Source organism: Lissotriton vulgaris, chromosome 4_1 (genome assembly GCF_964263255.1).
Source record: "Lissotriton vulgaris chromosome 4_1, aLisVul1.2, whole genome shotgun sequence".
Classification (NCBI taxonomy): domain Eukaryota; kingdom Metazoa; phylum Chordata; class Amphibia; order Caudata; family Salamandridae; genus Lissotriton; species Lissotriton vulgaris.
In genome coordinates this window covers 348,710,495-348,723,139 of record NC_141691.1, presented here as the reverse complement: position 1 = coordinate 348,723,139, position 12,645 = coordinate 348,710,495, and the positions used below count along the sequence as shown (strand labels likewise).

Genomic DNA, 12,645 nt, shown 5'->3' with positions numbered 1-12,645 from the left:
TCCATCCCTGCAATCGATCTAGGATAATCCTGCCTGCCACCTTCATCAGAGAGTCCAACAAAGATATTGGGCGGTAGCAGGCAGGATCATCTTGATCGCCCTTTTTAAAAATGGGGACTATAATAGATTTGGACCATGATTTAATGAATCCTCTCTCGCAGCATCCTTGCAATACCCATGTTAAAATGGGGTCCCAGACCTCCAGGTTTGACTTGTAGAGGTCCATCGGTATCCCTTCAGGACCGGCCAGCTTTCCACTCTTGCTAGCAATAACTGTGGCATTTACGTCCTGCAGCGAGATTTCAAGTTTAATAGGAATAAATGAGTGGTCAGCATTCACTAGCTCAAGCCTCTCAAGATTAGCCTTGTTGGGCTTCTGCTTTGTGTATACACTAGAGAAAAAATTAATCCAAGTCTGTTCGCATATCGCTAACTCTATGGCTGGTGCGTCAATTATATTCACAAGAAAGGATGCATTTACTGCTGCCCAAAATTTTGCACTATCATTGGACTCTGCAGCTTCACTAAGATCCTTCCATGCCTTATCTTTCATTTCTGAAATCCTGTATTTCCTTGCCTCGTTATACATTTTCCTACATGCTCTTATCTTGAATGTGTCTCTTACCTCGTACTGTAAGGCAGTTTTTACGTTTTTATAGCTTAGAGTGCAATTTTTGTCAAACCAACCTTTCTTTGTTTTAGGCGAGCCTTTGGATTCTTTGAACAGAATGTTTGTAACAATCCCCGTGATACTATTAAACGCAGTTAAAACCTCATCATGCGTAGGGCTATCACTTAAGCATATCAAAATGGGATCTAATGCCTTACCACTATTTCTGTACTCAGTTTCTTTGTGTCCCTGCTACCCCAACGCACACCCATTCTTCCTTCCCAGTGTAATATCCTGTAACTAGGGGTGGGCGGAAAATCCGTTCCGCTCGCGGATTTTGCGGATTTTCGGGAAATCCGCAATCCGCGAGATTTGCGAATCTCCCGCAAAATCCGCAAATCCGCGAGCAGCGGATTTTGCTCGCACTGCTCGCACTGTTCGCGTGAGTTCACGTGAGTTCGCGCCCCGCGAATAAGTGCAAAATTGCAGAAATACGATCCTAGCAAAACTGAAAGTAACTACTTACCAGGTTCAAAAGTTCAGGCTCATCATTAGTAGCCATTTCCTGTAGTGCTTCCTGAGGAGCCCCTCCAGAGTTCAGTTGCCAGTTGAAACTATTATGTGACCCTGCTCTGAACCTCAGAATAGTTACACCTATGCCACAAAGGTCCTGAATTACAGCTAAGGGAGACAAGCAGGAGCCAGGCTGGAAGTTAAAATCCATTAATCAGCCCCTAATTCATTATTGTCAGTTGGGGCAGGGCAGGTGTTGTAACTAATTTTGCAACAATGAAAGCACTTAGCAAGTGCAAAAGATCACTAATCAGGGCGCACTAAGGAAGCAGGTGCCAGCTAAAAAAAGATTCCGTGACACATTAATCAGCCCCAAATTAATTCAGGTCACTTGAGGCAGGGAAGGTGTGCTTTGCTTTGCCGAAAATAATGTACACTGGACAACCAGAGGGTGTGGTGATGAAACAGAGGGTGGCATGGGTGGGCCAGAGGGTGGCATGAGTAGTCAGAGAGTGGCAGTGGTGACAGAGAGTGGCAGTGATGAAGAAGAGTGTCCCAAACAGGCTGGACACGTAGAAACAACAAGTTCACGAAACTTGCAACCCGACAGGTAAGTTCGCAATTTGCGAAAGTGTACAAAACCCTCGCGAACTGGCAGAAACACGGGCGAACACAAAAAAAAAAAAAATCTGCAAATTCGCGGGAATTCGCGGATTTTGCGGATTGCGAATCCGCAAATCCGCAAAATTCGCGAACGCGAGATCCGCAAAATTCGCTCATGCCTACCTGTAACCATGCTAATTTATTACCTTTTCTCTCTGACACCCAGCTTGGGATTGTTATATTCACACTCAGGGCCAAGTGCTTACTCATATAATTTGGGTGAGTGGTGTAGGCTTTCGTAAGGCCTACAAATCGATTTGTAATAATAATAAAATAAATAGTAGTGTTGGCACCTCTCCCTATAAATGTATGACCAAAATCCACAGCGGGCATGCACAGACGGTTTGAAAATTCCAGATCATTCTTAAACATAACTTCATTTAGCAACTCGCCCTTGATGGTGTGTTAGAAGTGATAAGATGGGTCATTGTCATTCAGAGTTAAACCACATTTCCCAGATCCTCCCGCTGGGCACAAGTTTGTATTAAAATCCCGCCCCAAATAGGTATAATTTCCAGGTTGGGCTTTGGCTCCGAGTAGGCAATGTCTTTACTTAACCTCTCTAATAAGACGCCCAAATGCCCAGTTTCGATGTTATTGTAAAAATTGACAAGTAACAGGGCGTAATTACAATCCAACTGTAAAAGGACAGTCTGAAAAAAGTTTTCTGAGCTAACCATCTTGCTCCTATGTGTGGCCAGTAGATTAGAAATGAACATACATAGCCCTCCTTTGGGCCTACCGCAAGATGATTGAATGGCAGGCGTTTGAAATGTCTTATACCCATTTATATGGGTACTTTCTACCGCCCAGGTCTCTTGGAGACACAGGACGTCAAAATTATTGATAAAAGTCAGCCAAGCTTGGTCGTTAACCTTATTCCTTAGACCTTCCACGTTCCAAAAAAGAATTCAACATAAACCTGTTTGATTTCCAGTTAGGACGTCAAAATTATTGATAAAAGTCAGCCAAGCTTGGTCGTTAACCTTATTCCTTAGACCTTCCACGTTCCAAAAAAGAATTCAACATAAACCTGTTTGATTTCCAGTTAGGCACGCGTTACCACTTCCTTGGACATTGAAATTACTTGGGGTACCTGTAATTTCTTCCATCTGTGCTTCTAGGCCTTGGTTCTTTAGAGGGGTAATGACCACGGTATCCATATTAGGGATGTTACTGTGTAGATATTGACCCCTATCTATTGGACATCAATCGTTCTCGTCTAAGGAAGTAAGTGGGGCAAAACTTTTCGACACGGCCGTCTTGATTCCGTCCCGGTTCGTCATGATACACTGGGTTATTGGCAAAGTGTGGTTTATAAAAGAACTTGGATGCCAGAATTTGGTAAATTAAAATAATGCATTCTTAAAAGGACTTCCCTGACTAGTTGCGGTGAGCCTAATGATAGAACTATACAGTCTCCTTAATATGATTTAGTACACTTGTCCACCCATGCCACCCTCCTCACCATCTTAAATTCTTTAAAAAGGGCATTTGTAAGACCTGTCCTATTTCCCAGCCAATTAATAGTCTTGTTTCTTAATGCCGGCCCATTTTCCACAGTTACAGTAGGAAGTTGCGGGGCATTGACTAAAACAATAGTATATGGTGTCGCCGCTGGGGGGAGATTTAAAATTTGACCATTGTGTTTCTCTCCATAAACATTGTTGACCCCTTGTTGCTATTTACACCACCTCTTTGTTCTTCCCTAGGCTTCTTGTTCTCTCCGTCTGGTACGTAAGACCCTATGCCGCTTCACTCTGGGTATAACTTTTATCAGGGAGGTTAAAAATATTGGGTCGCTGATCCTGGCCCTCATCCCGCCCACTACCCTCCTGGGTTATTTTATTTACAATTGTAATGGATTCCGTGTTGGGCCAAGCTGGCTGCAAATATCCAACCGGAGGGTACAAGTTTTCCACATCTTTGCGTGGTGTATTGTTATGATTTGCCCCCAAGACAAGATGGTCCCAATGCTAAGTTTGATTTTATCCAATCTTAGGCCAAGGGTAATGATGGATTGCATCACAGATTCTTTTAGGTCTTTTATAGCATTACAGACTTCTGCTAATTCGCTATGTGTATCAGTTGACAATTTCTTACCCCTCAAGGGGGCCTGGTCCGTTTGTGTTTTGCTCCTGCCCAGGTCCGATCCCACTTGACTGTTTTGTCTGGGTCTTAGAAGATCTTGGGGTATGGGCCGGGGCCTGATGTATTATTGTAATGTCTCTACTAGAGTTGTGAACTGCCAGGGATTTTGGCAAATTACAGTTTTTCTTATGAGGAGGTATTTGATTACTTTCTGAGGAAACATTTAGGATATTATCAGGGATTTCCTGTACACATCCATTGTTGAATTGTGTACAAGTAGCATTAATTAATGTCTCTTTCCCAACCATTGTAATACCACAGGTATCGGTGCTCGATTCGCTCACCTGGTCTTGTTGTTGATTGGGATGGGGAATTACAGATTCATTATTTATTGTTTCCTCTACACTAGTAATCTGTCACTCAATATCAACACCAGTCCCAGTTAAAGAATGTAATAGTGTCATGTTTATCTTTCTATGTTTGCTAGGCGCTTTAGATATCTGACTCGCAGCCTGCTTCCTTTTCCCCATATTTCTCCCCCGATAGCTAGCAGGACCTTTGCGTTAAAATGTACAAACCTTTTAGCCTTGCTAAACAATTGGACCTTCAGTCCTATCGAGAGTCCTTTTAACCTTTAAAACCCTTTTTAAGTATAACCAGATGTACAGTTCCTAAAAACAAGATAAAATACAGTTGGTTTCAAGGTAGGCCAAGCGTACACGCTTGGCGAGCCCCACAGGATGCTGCGATACAAAGTGCAAAGTGCTTAGTTCGGAGTCCAGACCGGATAGGAGCAAAGAAGAGGGTAATAGTGTGCAAACTGCAGTTACTTTAAGGTGCTTCCATGAATATCAATAAATAAAATGGCTACTGCCACAGTACCTTTCAATTAAATCCCAAATTGCAAATGTCAGAGGGGTTGCCCAGCCCGGCCTCTGACGGGCGCGGACAGGCCCGCCCTTGGCCCGGGCACGCCCGAGCGCATCCCACGCTGTGGGAGGGCAGTGCTGCCTAAGAGGGCCTCCGGCGCCCTCTGATGACATCCTCAATGTGTGCCCCCGCAGTGTCTGCTGGATGTTGAAGTCGATGACCGCACCCGCCTGGCAGTTTGCCTCACGGCGGTGCGGTGTACGGCGACAAAGCGATTGACCCCCGGAGGAGCAGGTAGGGTCTGGGCAGGAAAGTGCAAAGTGCAGAATAAAGCCGTTTCCCTCATGGTGGTCGGTCCAAAGGTAAGCGCGTTGTTAATTAATTAATTAATTAATACAAATTTAAATATACCAATTGCGTAATAATTTTGATGCGTGAGTTGTTGGGTTTATAGTGCTAAATGGTGTGAAGTAATTTAAAAAAAATAAAGTAAGCACTCAGCAAGGGCCTGAGCAACGGAAAAGGCCCCAGGTCACACAGCACCCAGACCCGAAATGCCTCAGGCCCTACCCCAGCCATCGCCGAAGAGGAGCCAAGAGACAGCAAAAACCAGGGCAACAACCGAACAAGGAACCAGGAAGCCAGGACCTGAGCCAAGCAACCCACCTAGGCAGGGGGACCCACAGGCCCAACCTGCCCATGGAAGGACCCCATGCAGAGCCAAGGGCAAAGGAAAGGTCAGGGAGGCCGACAGAGACTCCCATCACCCCACCGCCAACCAATCAGATGGCCGGAAGAAAAACAAAACACAGGAAGCCATCAAAACGGAAACCAAAGGAAGTGGAGAAGGCAGAGGGCCAAGCAGCAGCAGAACCCGGACAACCTGTAGCTCCAACGGACATAAGGAGCAACCCCGAAGAAAGGCCGCAGAGGCCAGGAAGCCAAGGCACCCAAAAGAGAGCCCATCCACCAAACGGGGACCGAAAGAAACAAGAGAACCCATGACACAGTCAAGCAGGATACACAACCCAGCTCAACTGGACGCCAGCAGAGGAACAGAGCCTGCAGCACAGGCAAGAACCCCCGGGAATGGAGAGCTGACCCATGGACCCAGCACACTAAAGGCCAGACCACAGCACCTGCACCAACAACACCCCAAGGAGCAGGACTGCGCAGGAACATCAGAAAAGCGGGCAGACCCCAGCAGGACCAGGATTCCAAGAGAGGGCAAGCACAAGCGAGCTGACGGCCAAGAGAGGACCACGAACCCCAGTCACACCACCCATGGAGGCCATGTACCGCAGAGGCAAAGCAGCGATGAGCAACAAAGCCCACAGTCACCCAACGGAGCACAACACAAGATCCCAGGAGGGAAAAGTGCTAAGGGGACAAACTGGCACAGTCCCGCTGCAAGTGGCAGCGGATGTGCATCGCCAGCCCGGCCAGCCCGAGGCAGCCCGGGAGCAGAAGGCTGCTAAAGAGCAGAGAGCCAGATAGGCGACCAGGCCCCCACAGGAGAGACAAGCCCAAAACGACAGCACACACAGTGAACCAAAACACCGGCAGCACCGCACACATCAGCCCAGCCACCCGGAACACCCAGGAGGGCAGGAGACAAGAATGAGGAACAGCCCAAACAGGCAAGAACCAGCCCCGCAGACCAACACATGAGGGCAGAAGCGGGGAAGCAGTGCAGCGGCGGAATGCATGCAGCGCAAGCAGGAGGCCCTAGGCACAATCCCCGGCAACTCCAGGAGTCACCGCCACCCAACAAGGCCACGGCCAACCCGCCAAAAATGGAGACCGGCACCTCACACAATAAAGAGGCGCCACTGTGCCAGGAACCAGGACCGAGCCACCGACCACAGGGCACCCGAAACCCCCCTAGCCCAGCCGGAAAGAGGGGCCTGGGAAGCAACCTAGAGAAGCAGAGGGGAGAATGGAGCAGAGTGGAATGATCAGTAAGCACCCAAAAAGATGGAGGAGCCCAGCGGCCAACATCCAAGAGGCAGCTGCAGAATGCACTCCCCACACGCGAGAGGCACACAAAACTACCACCAGGAGGCACAGGAGCCCCGCAGCAGAAGGCCAGCAACAGCAACCAAGGACAGCTGGTGGGAGGAATGGGGAGAACAAGTGAATTGCCCAGAAACACAGAATGAAGGGCGCCTTAGCCGAGATCCGAACCTCGTACCCCAGCCGCGTGGGTGACCGCACTAGCCGTCAGACTACCTCCACCCCAGTAACGACAGAAAAACAAGAAAGAACTGCCGTAGATTAGGAATGCCATAGAGGAAGACAGCCCCACTCTCCTTTAACGAGAAAGGGAAGTAGCCATGTCACCCTATAAAAGAACGTGACCTCACAGAATTCCCAGTGCACATTCGAACAGAAACCATCACATGCACCTCGGGAACGGAACTCCACCACACACTGGGGCCAGAACAGAGCGTGGACATGGAGAAAAGGCAGGAAGAACTAACCCATGCAGAACCCAGAGGCAGCAGCCAGAAGGAGCACTACACCACTGTAGGCTCTACCCCCTGCAACTGCAGAGGGACTCGGTCACCCAGCATCCAACCGGGCAGAAGGTGGAGAAAGAAGCAAAAACCACTATGCGGGACTCACCCAGGGCAGGGGCCGGACACCACCAGCAGCAAGCCCCCACCCCAACAGCGGGAAGTCACGGCACACAGCAGACGCGGCACATCTCCCAACCAGTCCAGCCTCTGGAAGACGTGCACGTGACCCTGAAGTACCCGGGAGGCGCACCAGCCGCAAAGGGCCTGCAGGCAAAGCAGCACACTGGCCATCATCGTCATGACCCCCAGCAAGCCCGGCAGGCCAGGGGACAGACCAGGAAACCCCCTAGCCCGCACAACCAGGCAGCTGGGCGGGGGAAGGAAGAAAATAACACCACTCCAGCCCAGCAGGAGCAGCGCCACAGCACACCCCGTCCATTCTGTCGACAGATAGAAAAAAAGAACGGACAGGATGCTGGGTAAGTACTGCTTATGTACTCCCGGTGGGAGGGGCAGTATTAGGGTCCCAGCATGCCTCTGCTCTTTTTTTCTGTCGGGAGATGGTTATCTCCAATATGTTAATGAATGGGACGAGGACATAAGGGACCTGGGGGTAATGCTGGAATACCCACACAACGTTTTGGCGATGATTAGGAGTTTTTTGTGTATATTAGGAATCCACGGCTTGGCAGTAACTATTGGCTGATCGGCAGCTAGCTTCCTGATCCTTTCCTTTCTTGCGGCTGTTTTAATTGTGAAAACGAGGTGTGGCTACATAACGTCCTGAACGGCTGGGCTGTTACAGACGTGATTTACTTCTCATATCAACGTTGTCTCTATGAAGAGGATTGGGCGCTCACTTGGATGACTGTCTCTCGGCGAATCGCATTGGTTGCTCACATTTTCAAAGGGGTGTGTTCTTTCCCTTTACACTTCCTTCATTGCTAGTGCTTGGAATGCTTTATACAATCCAGAGTCATTGTGTGTAGCTTTCTTGTTTATTTCAGTCATCCATAATCTGCCTGTTACACTATCACAGGCACACCTTTAATTCATCAGTTGATAGTGAAAGGCACACCTTTGTTTCTGCATTCTACTTTTCAGTGACAGTCACACCCTTGGAAAACTTGCAGGTACTATTTCCCTATACTGTGTTTTTGCAGGTACTATTTCCCTGTTCAGTGTTTTCACATTGCATTGTTTGGATAGCCTATTTTGATTACTTGTATTTGCAGATTTGCTCAGCATAACATCTGTGTCAGCAAATTCTTTAGTTCATTTAAGTCTTTTTCTAGAACGCCCAGGGAAACCTCCTATCAAATGTGCAAAATGGGTGAGGTCTTTTAGTTGCTGTTGGAGCAGATGAGTATGTTCCCAAACACTAAGCAGTTATTTTTTTTAGCCAACTGGGGCAAGAAGGTCAGCAAGTCTTTGACAATCTACCTACAGTACCTGCTCCTACAGATGAAGAAAGTGAATAGGATGTGTTCCTCGAAGCAAAAGAACGGTTACAAATGACATTTTGTGAAGAACCAAGTATCTTATTGGAAAGGTTACATTTTGCTAAAAGAAAACAAACTGTGGATAAGTCGATGGAAGAATATCTTTCAGCTTTAAGGTTTCTAGCAACAAACTGCAATTTCAGAAGTCCTTAGATCCAGGGCCGGACTGGCTACAGGGCAGTTTGGAATGCTGCTGAGCTGGGGGCTGATTTTGTTGATGGGGACTTGCGTGTACTAAACGAAATTCGTTTTGCTTTCATTATTTCGAAGCACACGCATGTCTCCATGAATGAAATCAGCCCCCTCTTCTTTTAAATCAGCCCCCAGCTCAGCAGCATTCCAAACTGCCCGGTAGTCAGTCCGGCCCTGCTTAGATCCCTACTTATGGGACAAATTTGTATATGTTTGTTTTTTTAGAAAGATTCAAGAGAAACCTTTATGCTATAGAGACCCATCTTTGGCTGACATTTTGTTGGTAGCAAAGAGCACTGAACGTTCTGTGGAGTCTTCTTGGGTTATGGGTGAAGAATCTGTCTCTCCCTCTACTTCTCTGGCTGCAAATGTAGTGAATGATCCTGACCAAATTAATTTTGTTAAAGCTAAGGATAAGTTTGCAAACAATTCTGTTAAAACTAACACTTTTTGTTACAGATGTGCCCCTGAATCTCACCTAGGCTCACCTAGGTAATGCTTCACATCGTCCAGCCCTTGGCGAACGTTGTGTTAAATGTAAAACAAGAGGGCATTTTCATAAAGTTTGCAAAATGAACAAAAATTCTTCAAAAGTTAATATCATTGAGGTGCCTTGTGAAGTAGAAGCCTTGAAATTATCCAACTCGGAGCCCCATTATGCTGGCAGGCGGATTGCCACCTCCGGGCCGGCTGTGGTCACTGCTGGCTCTAAGGTGGAGAGCCGCCTGCCATATGTCCCCGGTTCTCCCCCTGCCATATTAGTATGGCGGAAGTACCGCGGCGAATGGAAAGACCGTGCACCGCTTTTCCGCCGGTCGAATTCACAACCGGGAGGAAACTGGACACTATATGGTGGCGGTGTCTGCAAGACACAAGCATCCATATCATGATGTAGGCGGAGAATTATCTTTCCATGGCGACAGTGCCGCCATGGAAAGGCATACAGGTGTGGGGGGCTGTACTTAGGGGGTATTGGCATGGACAAGGTGGCAGGCCCCGCGCGGTGCCTGTCATGTTGTGCATGCCAATGCACAAGATGCATATATTGAATTGTGGCGGGTGCTACATACAGCACCACCTGCCACAATGCAATATATGCAGGATGCCACCGCCACCATGGTGGTGGCATCCTAATTGCCATTGCAGGACCACCGCACCTCTTGCGGGTGGTCCTGTTTGCCGATTTTTGGGGCGGGCGGAAAAAGTCTGCACGCCATCATTATGGACCCCTTGGTTCTTAACTTAGAAAGAATTAATTACTGAAGACCATATGTTTTGTGCATAGTTTATATTTAATAGGTCCGTTGCAGCCAACATAATACCAGTACAAACAACCAAGAAAATTGGAATTAGAGACTGATTCAGCAGACCATCATAATTGATTGAAGATTTCCTATGGAAATATATATTCAATTTAGAGCTTTGTTTGTGGTATGTATGAAGATTCTAGAAATGTTGACAAAAGTATATATCTATGATTCTGGAATGAATGCATTGGTGTTAAACATACTCTTTGTTTTTATTTGTTTTTTTAATGTAGTTTATGTTTTTCTTTCCACAAATCCAGTGAGTAAGACCTTTTTTGACAATCACTGCATAGAAGAGTCTTCTGTAATTCATGAGAGATTGACTGCAGGGTGCAAGGGAATTAGAAAGCCTTATGGTGGTGTAGTTCTCTTTGATGAGTCAGGAACACTTTGAAAATGATTCTTTCAATTTCCTTTACAGGTCTCATTCCTTGCTATTCCTTCCCTATTACTGTTTCTCTCGCTTGATAGCCCTAACGTTCTGTGTCTTTATCAGGGCCGGACTGGGAACCAGAACCGGCCCTGGCAAAGTGCTCGGCCGGCCCCCCTCCCCCCCTCCGGGAGGAGAGGGGAGGGAGGAGAGGTGCGACCGCGCTCTGTGACAGGGCCGGTTTTCGGACGTTTTTGTAACAGGGCCGTTTTTGCAGCATAACGACCCTGTAACAAAAACGGCCCCAGGGGCCCAAAACCGGCCCCCAACCATGCGGCCCACCGGGGGATTGCCCAGTGCCCTCAACGGCCAGTACGGGCCTGGTCTTTATGGTAGGTAGAATTAGGGATAACAAGAAGTGGACCCTATTTGTACATTGCGCTGATGCTGAGTAGCACTCACCCAACAGCAAACTGTGACAAAAATGCCCAGAAACAGTGGTCCTTCAAGTTTAGAATATTGAACACAAACGTGGTATCAAATTGTAAACATTGCTCATGCTCAAAGTGTACGTATGTTTGCACCTCTCTTTTCTACATATGTTTTTCACACTGACAGTGAAGCACTCGTGAACCTAGCTGTAAAAAAACACAATTCAATAAATAAATAAAATTGTAGATTGTGGTGAAACTCAGGGCACAGTTTCACTAAAACAGAATGAGCGGTGAACGTGAAGCATGATCGTTCGACAGAGTTGATTTGCCTTGCTGTCAATGTAAGATAAGGAACAAAGAGCCAAAATCACAAATGTTCATACACTGATTCGTTTACAAAGATATTTAAAGACTAATTTGCAACATGGTGGAAGTAAAAGAGGCCTTCTTAGTAAAATCTTTGGCTCATCCTAGGTACTATCAAAGTATGGCTATGAATGCCAGTGAAACAGACATAAAAAATATGCATTTAGAACCTAAATTGGAAATTCCTATCAACTCAACTGCTATGTAGTCTCAATTTCATTGTTTATTAATAACTTTTAACTGTATCTTCTTCATGAAGTAGAGAGTGTGTTAGTTGCCCGCATATGTATTCCTAATATACTTCCACAATATTTTTACGGCGTCTGGAAAATTGCATGTATTAACATTTGTAGTCATAATGTTTCTACTCAAATATGTTTCATAATTTTCTTAGTTTTGCTACATTGCATATACTCACATCAAATATTATCTGTCATATTAATGCTGAACACCAGACACATATGGCATGCTTAATTTATACTCACACAATGGTAATTCATAGTACCTATGTTTACATGTAAATATTTTATATATTTTGAAATATAACTCAGTAAATTACACTCTCGAGAAAAGTAGTGCGACTCAGGCGCACCGCTTAACAATGTAGAGTTCAAAAGTCTCTGGTGCAGTGGTCACGTGACATGCTGTTCTTTATTTTTTACTCTGACTGACCCACTATGTTTTCTTATGTAAGACTTTTGTTTCTGGTCCCCTAACAGGTGTTCCACAGGCTTTTGTAATTTGCTCACCAAAGTGCTAGACTCTGTTCACCTAAAGTGGCACTCTTTTACTGATGTGTGACTACAGTTTCCATGAACAGGTCATAACTAATGGTTAGTGACAGTCGGTGTTTTTACCTGCACCACAATGGCATGAATGTCAACTGGCCCTCGTTATAGGAAGTGTGTAGTCTATATTGAGTGGACTTCTTGATTCCTTCAAATTGTAAATGGGTTGTGTAAGTAGTGTTTGGGTGTATGGGAGTTGTATTATGCATATTTGGAGCCCCTCCTATTTACATGTAGCCCATAAAATTGTAAAGCCCTTCATAGGGTAGTCTGAGTTGCTATCTACACTTTCTCTGTACATTCACTTAGGCTTCTCTTTCAAATCCACGCCCCTGCAGAAAATAACTGAGTGTAAGGATCTGTGTGGCAGTGCCATACGCATGAATAGAATAGGAAAAGCCCTTTGTGATCAACTTT

At 46.2% G+C, this 12,645-nt stretch overlaps 1 protein-coding gene across 1 annotated transcript in view; it reads right to left on the bottom strand.

Annotated features, from left to right (window-relative positions):
* The window catches only part of LOC147718734 (sodium- and chloride-dependent neutral and basic amino acid transporter B(0+)-like), a 746,574-nt gene that overhangs the window by 369,091 nt on the left and 364,838 nt on the right, over positions 1-12,645 (bottom strand). The window lies entirely within an intron of this gene.